Source organism: Marmota monax, unplaced genomic scaffold (genome assembly GCF_021218885.2).
Source record: "Marmota monax isolate L192 unplaced genomic scaffold, Marmota_monax_Labrador192_F-V1.1 WCK01_AAM20220418_F8-fsc00011, whole genome shotgun sequence".
In the NCBI taxonomy this organism is placed as follows: domain Eukaryota; kingdom Metazoa; phylum Chordata; class Mammalia; order Rodentia; family Sciuridae; genus Marmota; species Marmota monax.
In genome coordinates this window covers 9,836,311-9,849,623 of record NW_026693082.1, presented here as the reverse complement: position 1 = coordinate 9,849,623, position 13,313 = coordinate 9,836,311, and the positions used below count along the sequence as shown (strand labels likewise).

The window sequence follows — 13,313 nt, the reverse complement described above, 5'->3', positions numbered from 1 at the left end:
CAGCAACTATTATTACTTTAATCAATACAGAAATTAAATGATGAACCATCTATCTGGATATCATTCACCTGGAAATCCTCTCCTTTAACACCAGTCTCCAAGATCCACCCTCCACAACAAAGACACAGAAGAGCTGGTCCCCTCATCCAGTCTTCCTTAGTCCAGGGAAACAGCAAAGTTACCTGAACCCAAGAGGAAGCTAGGACATTTGTCCCATGTTGTTGTATTCACAAAATATGATTGGAAAAGGTCAAATGAATATTAAACAAACAGGACTTATGGATATTATGTGATTATAGTGGGGATAGCTTAAGTTTTCCAATTTAAGCCATATCCAAGAAAATAAACCCTGAAGCTTTCATCTGTTTCCAACCAGTAAAGAACAAATGCCAAAGCACTGCCCTTGATATGTCTCTCTGCTTCAGAGTTGGTAAAAGCTATGTCTAATTAGGTTATCTGAAATTTAGAGTAATCTCTTTATTGTGCCAATACAATTTCAGCTATCAAAAGAAATTTATGCCCTCTTGACTATCCCCTCCAATGTAAACGCTTAATTCTAGATCTGGGTAAAACTTTAAAGAATGCTGTGCAAATACCAGGGAACAAATGGGTCAGCTTCTTCTTGTAGTTTATGTTTTAAAAAGCAAAGCAAAACAAAACAACAACAACAACTTACAAATAAATTTTGCTGCATAGCAGTCAAGAGAGCCAAAAATGCCATCCACCATCTCAGGCAGGAAATGTTTGTGCTGACCCTACACATGACATGATTTTGTTTCACACAGGGCCCCTAATGAAAGACCCAGATTTATTGATTCAGTTTGGGAAAGACTTCAGTTGGAATTTACTGGAGAAACTAATATCATAAACCTGTTTATCTCTAAGACCTAAACAGACTTCAACGCGTATTTGTTTTAGCTTTTGAATTTTACAAGATTTCTAACCACATGTATCAGAATATAATATATTTATTAAAAAAGAATAACATTTTACTCATGTAAATTACAAACTACTAGCATACTAAACATTTTGCTAAAACCTATTCCTGTTTCTTTCTTTTTTGAATGGTCAAGAAATACTTCTTATAATTAAGTGAAAGATAATATAGAAATAGGAAAAAAACAAAGGAAACTCTTAATTTCATAACCCAGAAAAAGTCATTATAAATATTTGTTATTTCTTTGGAATTAATTACTAAGAACATAAATTATGAAAAACATAAGTAAAAATGTTACTCTGAAGGAAATTATTTTATATAAGGTAATTTGTAGACTTTCCTTTAAATCAACACACACTATGTATTCCTTGTCATTCAATATTTAAATGAATAATAAAAATGTAGCATGATTAATTTATTCCATTTACTACTTCGGACATTTGTTAGTTCTGACCTTTTTTTCCTACCATAAACTAACTTTTCCTTTAGATAATCGTTGGGCATACCCATGTTTTTTTCCTCAGAATAAGTTCTTATAACTTAAATGATTGATTTAAAAGCTTTCATATTTTAATTTTTTAATGAGACTTGGCTAAACTCAGCTCCAAAAACATGCATTCACACTTCTACAATGAAGGTATAAATGTATTTTACAAGTAGCTTCAAAATACCACATATTATAATCATAAAAGGGTCAGTTAGATATGTAAAAAGTAGACGTTATTTTCAGTATAAGAAACACTAAAACATTTTCATAATTATTTAAAACATTTATACCACTTCTAAGAACTGCTTGATACTGTCCTATGGCCATTTTTTCTTCTGCGTAGTCATCTTTTTCCAGTTGATTATAAGAACTCTAATAACATTAAGAAAATTATCCCTTCATTAAATAAATAATAAATATTTTCCACTTTTGAATTCAAAAGTAGCATAGAGATGGCTTTAATTTTCTTCAATAAAATCTATCAAGTTTCATCACTTCTTTCTTCAATTGGAGTCAATGTTGGAAAGACCATGTTCACCTAGTGAACAATTAATATTCCTTATTCTTTCTCCTGTAGCATTTTAAATGGGTTTTATTTTAACTCATTGGACCCAATAATTTTTAATTGTTTAAGTACTAAACATGCTGTGCAGAGAAATAAAATGTCGAAATTTTATAATTTTGCTACCCAAAAGTAACATAATAAATAATAAAATTCTAGAAATCTCCTCATGGAGAAGAGAGTAAGAGAAAGAAAAAAGGGATGGGAGAGAAAATGACTAAGGACAGAAAAAACTCATACTAAATTTTACTTTATTCTTATTTTTTTGTGGTGCTGGGGATGAAACTCAGGGCCTCACACATATTACATATACTAAACTCAGCCCCCTAAATTTTATTTTAACAAAAAAGGATCAAATATAATTTCACTCATATTTAATAGAAATAAATGGAAATGAAACTTAAAAAAAATTCCAAGTGATTTTTCTTTAGCACAGGAGATATATTTTTTAATCTCTATGAGGTTTAAAAATCAATTTTAAATAAAACAATAGTGATTCCCAGAATTAACATTTCAGTTTTAGATCATATCAACCCCTTTACATTAAAGATGGACAATTAGCATTCTCACACTTGGCACTACCTTTTTGTGACCTATATTGCGATCTGACTATAACCAAAGTTTGAAGCACATAAGCTGATTTTAGCACTGTTGTGATGTATGAATTGTTAGGTATTTATATTTTATATTTATATTTTCAATGAACTCAATTTCTTGACCTCTTCACCATTTCTGGTTTCTTTCTATTCACTTTTTTCTCAGTTGGCTACATGTCATTTAAGAGAAGATTAAGACATCTGTCCTCTCTGAATTTTTGCCCTCATGTTTGTACTTGGCAGAGAATAATACTTTGTTACTCCTACATCAGAACTTGAGGATACTGCTTTATTTCTTTTGGCACTGAATTCAACTAGCACAAATCTGAGGATAGCTAAATGTTTAACCATTTGAAGGTGATTTCCTTTTTTTGCTTAGATTGGCTTTTTAGATGTTCTTCTTTATCACTACAATTTGATTTAAATATATATCTTAGTGTTCGTCTTCTGTGTCAACATTTTTCTAAAATACAGTATACTTTTTCTACATAAATATTCATTCTTTATTTTGTGGAACTGCTTTTTATTTCATTTTATTCTCTCATCTAGACACACCATCTACCTTCAACTTACTTTGTCTCTATATTGCATTTAGTATTTATTACATTTTCTAAAATGATTATATAATTAGGGTCATCATATCCTTAGTCTTTTAAGTTCCTTTTTCATCTCTTTGTGTTCTTTATGTTGTCTTTGAGAACTTATTGAATTTATGTTCTTGTTAATTATTCTATACCTCAAAACATTATAGAAAATTCTTTTTCCTCCATATGTTTCCTTCTGGTGTAAACTCCACCTCTTCTTTTACTCATTTCTTCTCTCTCTCCTGTACCATCACATTGATGTGGTTTCCTTGGCATTTTTTTTTCCTATCTTGCTTATGTTTGTGTATTTTGTTCACATTTACTTATTTGTCCTCTTACAACCCACATAAACTGAGTGAGACTTGTTTTGTCCTCTGAGATCCATTTCCTATTCTATTCCTTTTTTCTGAAGCATAAAGGCTTCAAGAGACTGAAAGGATAGCTGAGGCTATGGGCAGACTTACTGGAATAGGAGCACTGCTCTATTTGGATAAGCCCTCCTTCAAAGAATCTTCCACTACCACTCAATTCAGTTTACTTAATGAATTTATCTAATTTCCAAAGGGAAATTGTTGATCCCCCAAATTGATATGGAAAGACCTGCAGCCTTCACTTCTATCACACAATGTCAGACTCCATTCTTCATTTTTCATTTCTTTCAAGGCACCCAATTCCTCCCACTCAAGGTAAGAAGAAAGAGAAAATAGGAACATCAAAAAAACCCATCACTCTAATTTAGGAATTCTAAGGAAGAAATCTAGTAATCCTTCTACTTTCACAGTGTCCAGTTTTCACCCCTCTAGCTTGCATTTATGAGGGAAAACATATGGCACTTTTCTCTCTTGAGCCTGTCACAGTTCTCTCAAAATTATTCTCCAGTTTCCATCCATTTTCCTGCAAATAATATAATTTTCTTCTTCCTTATACCTGAGAAAAACTCAGTTGTGTATATATACCACTTTTTCTTCATCCATTCACTTATTGATAGACATCTAGGCTGATCACTTAAGTTGGTTATTAATTGTGCTGTGATAAGCATGGGAACACACATAAGTTTGAATTATGCTGGCTTTAATTTTTTTGAATAAATTCCATGGAGTGGTTTAACTGGTCATATAGTAGTTCTAACTTTAGCTTTTGGAAGAACCTCAATACCGATTTTTGTGTTAATTTACATAGCCATCAAAAGTACAAGAGTGCCTTTTACCCACATCTTCACCAGCATTTAATGTTATTTGTATTCTTTTGGAGTGCAATTCTAATTAGAGTAGATGAAATCTATGTTTTGATTTGCATTTCCCTTATGGCTAAAACTGCTGAATATTTTTTCATATTTTCTGTTGAACATTTGTATTTCTTCTTTTGAAATATACCCATTCAGTTCAGTTGCCCATTTATTGATCAGGTCATTAGATTTTCTAATTTTGAGGTTTTTTGAGTTTTTTATATATTCTGGACATTAATCCTGACTTGGAAGAGTATCTGGCAAAGACTTTAATCTATTAGCTGTCACTTCAGTGTTGTTTCCTTTCTGTGCAGAAGCTTTTTAATTTGATCTTATCCCATTTATTAATTTTCTTATTCCCTAAGCTATATGTTCCTATTCAGTGAGTCTTTGCCTGAATCTACATGTTGAAATGTTTCCTTTATTTTTTCTTCTAATAGTTGCCAAGTTTCTGGTTTTATTCTTAGGTCTTGAATTCATCTTGAATGATTTCCGTGTTAGGTGAGAGAGAAGGAATTAGTCTCAATCTTCTACATATGGATGCCCAGTTTTTCCATTACCACTTGTTTAAAAGGCTTGTAACCTCTGTCAAGAATCACATGACCAAATGTGTATGGGTTTGTTTCTCTGTCATCTATTCTGTTCCACTGGTCTTCATGTATGTTTTTAAGCCAGGAATCATGATGCTCATGTTACTATGCCTCTGTAGTACAATTTGAAACCAAATATTGTGATGCCTCTGGTATTCTTTTATTTGTTCAGGGTTGCTTTAATTATTCTAGGTCTTTTGTTTTTCCATAGGAATTTCAGAATTAATTTTTCTAATTTGGGGAAGATTATCATTGGTATTTTAATGGGAATTACATTGAATCTGTAGATCACTTTTGGTAATACGGCCATTTTAACAACATTAATTCTGTGTATCCAAGAATATGAGAGAGGTCTTTACAGTATAGATAGAACTAGCTTTCTTGTGTTGCTCATCTTCTTTGGTGCTCTGCAGTTTTACTTTTAGTCCTCCATATGAGAGGACTGTTTTGTTCTGCTCAAAGCTCATTTCACTCTCAAAATCTAAGAAACTAGGTCTTTCATCAATTCTATAAAAATTTTCAGTAAGTTTCTTTAATACTGCCTTTCTCCCATTTTTCTTCCCCTTTATAACAATTTTTATTAGCCACATTTAAAACTCTCATTCTTTCTCCATCTCTTCCTTTCAAGTCGGTCATCTTTTTCTCTTGGTGTAGCATTTTAGGTAATTTTTTCAGTTCTATCTTCCAGTTCACCAACTCCTCAAGATTACCTTGTCATTTTAACCTGTCAATACAGTTGTTAATTCTAATTATTATTTTTCCATTTCCACAAATTAATTAGGATTTTTAAAAATATATCATTTGATTTAAAATTACCTTATTTTAAAAATTTCAATATTTTTTATTACTGCATTGTAATTTTATAAGTGTAGGATTCATTTTGGCATACTCATGAATGCATACAACCCCTTTCAATCCCCAGTACAATCCCTTTACTCCTCTCCTGGTTTCCCTGATCCCCTTCCTCTACTTGAGTGGTCTTCCTATTAATTTATTTTCTAATTGGTGAAATATATATATATATATATATATATATATATATATATATTATATATATATATATATAATTGAATTCATTATGAGATACTCATGCATACACATAGCATCATTTGGTCAATTTCATTATCCAGTTCCTCTTATTTCATATCTCTCCTCCTTCCCACTTGGTCCCCTTCATCTACTCTATTGTTTCTCTATTTTCATAAGATTCTGCCTCCACCCTTTTTGTTAACTTCCTATTTCTCTCTACTTTCTCCATATGAGAGAAAGCACTCAACTCTTGACTCCTTTTTTAAATATCTTAATTTTTATTTATCTATTTTTTTTATGTGATGCTGAGGATCAAACCCAGGGCCTCACACATGCAAGAAAAGTGCTCTACCATAGAGCCACAACCCCAGCCTTCAACTTTTGACTCTCTAAGCCTGGCTTTTTTCATTTATCATGATTTTCTCCAGTTCCAGCCATATGCCAGCAAATGACATAATTTCATTCTTTTTAGGACTCTATAAAACTCCAGTGTATATATGTACATTTTCTTTATCTGTTAGTCTATTGAGAAACACCTAGGCTGGTTCCATAACTTAATTATTGTGAATTGTGCTCCTATAAATATTGGTACACATATATCACTGTAGTGTGGTGATTTTAGTTTTTTGGATGAATACTAAGGAGTGGAATAGCTGGGTCATATGGTAAATTCATTCCTAGTCTTTTGAGGCATCTCTATACTGCATTCCAAAGTGGTTGGTCTAATTTGCAGTCTTACCAAATATCTATGAGTAGGGACTGGGGTTGTGGCTCAGTGGTAGAGTGCTTGACTAGTAGGTGTGAGGCACTGGGTTCGATTATCATCACCACGTAAAATAAAGGTCTATCAACAACTAAAAAATATATTTAAAAAAATCTATGAGTGTACCTTTTTCTTACATCCTCAATAAGGGCATGGTTTCAAATTTAAATTATTATGAACAGCAAAGGGAACAATTAAGAGCATGAATAGCTTAGAGGGGAAAAAAAATCTTAGCCAGCTACTCTTTCCAAAGAAGATTAATATCCAAAATATATAAAACTCAAAAAACTCAACATCAAAAATCTAAATAACCAATCCATAGAAGAGCAAAGAAACTAAAAGATATTTCTCAAAAAAAAAAGGAAGAAAGAAAGAAATGCAAATGGCCAACAAATATATTTAACATCCTTAGCAATTAGGAAAGTGCAAATCAAAATTACACTGAGATTTCATCTCATTCCAATTAGAATGGCAATCATCAAGAATACAAATAACAATATAATTACCTTATTCCTTAAGTGTTGTTTTTCTATATTTTCTTGGCATATGAGAATTTCCCTTATTTTTCTGTGCTCAGCTATTCATTTAAATGGATTTTTCACACACACACACGCACGCACGCACGCAGGCACGCACGCACACACGCACACAAACACCTTTTGTTGTTTTTTGCTTTGTGGTACTGTTTTGTTTTTGTTTTTTGGTACTAGGGATTGAAACCAGGGTACTTAACCACTAAGCCACATCCCCAGCCCTTTTTTGCATATATTTCATTTAGAGACAGTGGATTCATTACTTAGTGGGGACTCACTAAGTTGCTGAGGCTATCTTTGAACTAACATTCCTCCTGCCTCAGCCTCCCAGGCTGTTGGGATTACAGTTGTACACTATACTACCCAGTTTTCAGGATACCTAGTTTTATCCATAAAATTTCTCCTCCAACTACTATTTAGTCACAAGTTATGTGTCCTATTTCCTAAGGCTTTATCTTTTCTCTCACTTTATATTTTAGATCTTTAAGTCCACTAATTTTGAGATGTTCCAGAGTTCACTAAATTGGGTGAACTGGAGCAGAGTTCACTAAATTGGGTGAACTGGGAGTTGAGGGAGAAAGTATGACGACATAAAAGGGCAGATATCATTTTTGGTGCTCTAAGTGAATCTCACATGTTCTTTGTAATTAAAATGCTCTTTGTAAAAAAGTATTCCAACAGAGTTTCATTTTATTGGTGCATAGTGTGATGATCTCCTAACACTGACAACAAGTTCCTCTTTAAGTGAGTTGCTATTTTTTAATGATTCACATAGTAGAACTCAGATCTCATGCCTGTGAATTTTAAATGATGTGAAACCTACAGGTGTTAGAAGGCCAGGCTTTCTCTTAACTCAGTGATCTGCAGTACAAAACTTGGTAAGTCCTAGCATCCTAGCACTTCAATCTCCATGTACACGCATAAATTTTAAGGCAAAAAGATATATCCCTCCATTTTAGGTACTTCTTAGCCTTCTGGTAGTCACTTACAGGAAGCTGTTGTAAACATTCCTCTTAGGCTGAGGGTGAGGGCAGGAGAAAAGAAAAGAAGATAGTAGGCAGAAATCTGTGAGAGCAAAACACCTATCAAGTTTTTCATCTTTACCTTAGGGATCAAACATAGTTCTTTAGCTGTTTTACTACCCCATGAGAGAGAAATTTCCTCAGAAGATCCCTATTTTCTCTACTAGTAACTTCATCAGAGTATCAAGATTCATTTGTACCCATGTATGCACAAGACCCAACATTTGGCTGATGAAACCCAAATAACTCAAATTTGAAAGTGTAAGGGAAGGAAACTTCTTTCCAGCTGCCATACTCCCTGAATTCTCATCATACCATAATTTTGGTAAACAGACAACTGGCTCTGCCAGAAAAAAATAAAAAACTAATTTATCTAGTTAAAAAAATAAACAAGATAAGCTTTTGTCAATATACTATACCTGTAAGTAACAATTAGAGACAGTAAGTCATTCACTTTACTACTAACAGTACAGGTCATAGTGTGATAATCTTAGCAATTCACCCAGAAGTAACAACATTTAAAGTTAAAACATTAGACAAATAAAGTTTTTATAATTTTTATTTCTACAGTGGAAACTTGATAATCTCTTTTAAAATTTTTATTTGTAGGTGTATTATTGTATAGCACTTGAGCACTTTGTTCATCCATTTGAATCACTTGTTAGAAGAATCTGGCTCTGAGGATAATTAATCATCAGACCACCTGCACGCAGGAACCGTGTGGCTTTACACTCCAACATAAATCCAAGTTTGGCTTCTTAATTTTGTATGATTTTGGAAAATTTTTAGGATTTACAGAAAAGCTGCAAAGATAGTATAGTGAATTCTCATATAGTATTCAGCCAGCGTGAATGTTAACCCTCACTATGGTACATTTATAAAAACTTAAAAAATCAACATTAATATGATATTATTAACTCATCTACAAACTTAACTTAGATTTTACCAGTTTCCCACTAATTTCCCTTTTCTGTTCAAAAATCTAATCCATGGTCCCACCTTTCATTCGGTTATCATTTCTCCTTGAACTATTCTGGTATGTGGCAGTTTCCCATTCTTTGTTTTCATGTTCTTGACAGTTTTGAAGAGTACAGATCAGACATTTTGTAGAACATCCCTCAATTTGGGGATATATGATGATTCTTTGTGAATGTCCCAAGGTTGTTTGTGGGGAGGCAAGAGAATACTATAAAGGTGAGGTATCCTTCTCATCACATCATATCGGGAAGGACATTATCAACATAACATATGACTACTGATGTTAACCTTGATCAATAGTGAAAAAGATGCCAGGCTTCACTATTTTTGGAAGCCAGCAAGTAAGTCCCTTCCACACTCAAGGAGAGGAGATTAACCTCAAGTTAAAGTTTCTAAAGTTGGGAGTAGCTCCATATATTACCTGTAATAGACTTCTCCATTTTAATGAAATGTCAAACCTATTGCTAGTCCAGCTGACAAAGTGTAGGGTTGATCTCACAATTTGTATTTCACGTACTTTATAGAAAGTATAAACTAGGTGTTGGATAGGGCCAATTCACACAGATCAAGTAGATTTACTGCCAGACAAATGAGATACTGAGTTTGGTAAGATCTCTTTTTTCAAGAGTTTTAAAGTTGTTTTCTTAGGTTTATAAATATAGAACCAAATCATCTAAAGTTAATGATACATATTTCTTCCCATCTAACAGTTGTCTTTTATTTTTATTTCAAATCTTAAAAAATAATTAATATTAATGATTAAATTATAGTGGAATCACTTTTATCTCATTGTTGATAGGAATGCTACTAGGGTTCCACATTTATGTTTGATGTCATCTGTTTCAGATAAATATCTAATCATAGTGAAGAAATAAATGTATTCATTACCCTTTTTGTCAACTGTTCAAATTATCACAAGGTTATACACTTTGATTAATCACTGTATGAGGGAAGCACTACAGAGTTTTACTCCCTTAAAAAGATAAAAATCTAAGGTTCAGAAATATTTCTAAGATCACAGAGAAAATATGTGGCTAAGTCAAAATCCCACCTGTATTTTATTAACCAATTACATCTGTTTATTAAATCTCAACCTATATATACTTTTTTTACATGTTATTTTTGACAGATTGAGTTTTTTTAAAATACATTGATAGGAATAACAGTTTATTTAAGTACAGAATATTAGCATTAGTCTGTTTTCTCTATGAATGCTAAAACAGAACTATTTTAACTCATTAGTCATTAATTCTATTAAACCCCAATCCATTAATATAATAATGAAAATGCTTCCAAGATTTTATTAGATGCTTGATATTTTTAATGTTTATAGTTTTAAAAACAACATTATTATTGAAGAAATTTCTCAATAGGCAACACACATATTAACTAAAAATTAAAATAAATCATATCTACCTTTGTTTCCACCAATGTCTAATTAGAAGTCATCTAACCAATTTCTTGTTTCTCATGTATTCTATATTTTCTTACCTTAGATATGAGTTACTGTGTTCTTAATTCTCTTTCTTATGCAAAAAATAGCATCTGAAACATATTTATCTTTATTTTTTTAAAATATTTTAGCAATGTAGTGATATTACATAATAGAGAGTTATCTCATTGGTTTTGTTTTAGAATTGTATAATATGCCAAAATATTTTATGGGTACACTATAATTTACTGAAAAGTAAAGGTCTTATTGCTATGACAAATTGATGTTTTACAACAGGTGATTAAAAAAAATTTTATATTCATTTTTATGATAGATTTGCCTGGTTTTAGATATATTAAAATGCCATATTTTATCTTCTATTATATATTTTTTAGAGTTCCATTATATGTTCTTAATTTATTCACGGATCTTCAGTATTTTGAAAGTTTATAATTTGGTTGAAATACTTATTCTTGTAACTATAAAATAAGAGGTAATCCTCCATTGATTAGAAAGTCAAATTCCTCACTGGGGGCAATGATGAAGTTAATATATTCACTCTTAGTTTTTCCTCTCCCTTCACTATCAAATTTTAGGTCCCTATTTCTAATATTTAATTTCTCAGCTCATATGAGAACAAATTGACTCCTTAGATGTAAATTGACTTCTTTCTTCCATCCTCTCCCAATTCATTACAGCTGTATTACATTATTAGGACCCCCAAAATGAAAAATCTGCTGTCACACTAATTTGAACATTTATTTTCATCTCAATTTTTTGTTATATTTATTCAGTGTTTACCAGCAGTCCTTAATTGTTTTCTCCACTCATTGCTAACTGGCTGACCTTTGTCTCTGGCAATTTTCTTAATAATTATTCACAGAAACAATTTCTTGTCTGGTTAACAGTTATTTTCCAGCATCTTTTTATTTAAAGGATAGCTCAGTCTCAGTTTCTTCATCTGAGTATATTATAATTGTTGCTCTACATTTTGCTATATTGTAGGTTGTTTTAAAGAAGCCTACAGCCAGGATCAGGCCCCCCCTTATATCCATACAATTATATAAAGAATTGTTATACTTAAGTCCAATAATACACCTTCATGCTAATCGTTCTAGGTCAATTTCCCCAGTGCTGCAGTGTGTCTTTAAATAAGCGAAGTAAAAGTAAAATCTTATGAGTTCATTAAATTATCATGTAAATATTTGTCTTGTTCATTTTTTATTTTTTTGCTTTATTTTAATTTGCAAACTCCATTTATGCCATGTTGGAACTCATTTTCCTCCCCCATTTTCTCTTTCATTCTTCTAAATTATTTTTTTCCTTTATATGTATTATTACTGTTTTTTTTTCATTTTTATCTTCCTACGCTAGTCAAAGAGTATATTTTTTCTTTGAGCTTCTTCCAATTTTATTTCTATTTGTGTGATAGTTTATTTCCTCAAACAATTTTTCCAAAGTTTTGTTAGCTTATAATTCAAGACTTCCATGTTATGTTAACATTTCTTAAACTTCTTGAAATTCTTGTTGGTAGCCATTCTTCATCAGAAGCAATTCTTTCCTTTTTTACTTTTTAAACTTGAGCAAAAATTTAAATCACATTATTTTACGGTCCATTAACATATTTCTTTCTGGTGAGTGTTCCTTACATATTTTAATTACTTTTGCTCCTTACCCCAAGTTTTCTAATTGATACATATGTACTGGATGTGTGCCATTTTTTTGTACTTTTGATACAGTCTAATTTTCCTGGACCAAGACATTTGCAAAAGATTTCCAAGTATGTATGTAAGGTTTCTGCTTTCACAATTTAAAAATTGTTTCTTTCTTGATGGCCACAGCAACAGACTGCTTCCTACAAATATGGCTCATGTATTATTCTTTGCTATGCATCTTCTGCTTTTCTGAAACACATTTGATAGAAGAAGGATTGTGCTATCAGCCATAATGTATCTGTCATTCAAAAGGGTCTACTGTTGCACCTTAAAGTGAGCCTTTAACTTCAGAAACTACATTCACTGACACTTTTTGTGAGATCTGTTATCACTGAACACTCTGACCATTCTCTTCATATATTCTTTTCTCTAAATTCTTCACAAATTGCACTAAATTTAGTGGCTTTCACCAATCAACAGTAATAGCTTAGAGTGCCTAGATACTGGAGTTTATCTACCTTCAATCTTTCAAACAATTGTGTGAGGGCTTTTATATTTACATCTTACTGAATTATTTGTGAATATTATAGGAAAAAGAGAAAGTTGATATCTTAATCATCCATGTTTATGCAGAAAATGGCCTGCTTATCATTTTTAATTTTACAATATTTATGATTTTCATCTTCTTCTTTATTTTTAGTTTTTGACTGATTGAGTGATGTATTTGATGGCATCAAGGTTTGAACCCAAGGCCTAGGAAAGTGCTTTATCACTGAGCTACATCTTCCGTCCCTTCTTCTATATTTTTCAATGAGCATTCTTCAGTTTGATCTAGGGCTAAAATCCTTTAATTTTATCCAAGTCAATTTCTTTTACTTAATCAAAGCTACCAGAGTGATCCTTATGCCATACTATCAAAT

The 13,313-nt window shown here is 31.8% G+C and overlaps 1 protein-coding gene across 8 annotated transcripts in view; it reads right to left on the bottom strand.

Annotated features, from left to right (window-relative positions):
• Positions 1 to 13,313, bottom strand: part of Nbea (neurobeachin) — a 651,894-nt gene that overhangs the window by 470,703 nt on the left and 167,878 nt on the right. The gene's annotated exons all lie outside the window — the stretch shown is intronic.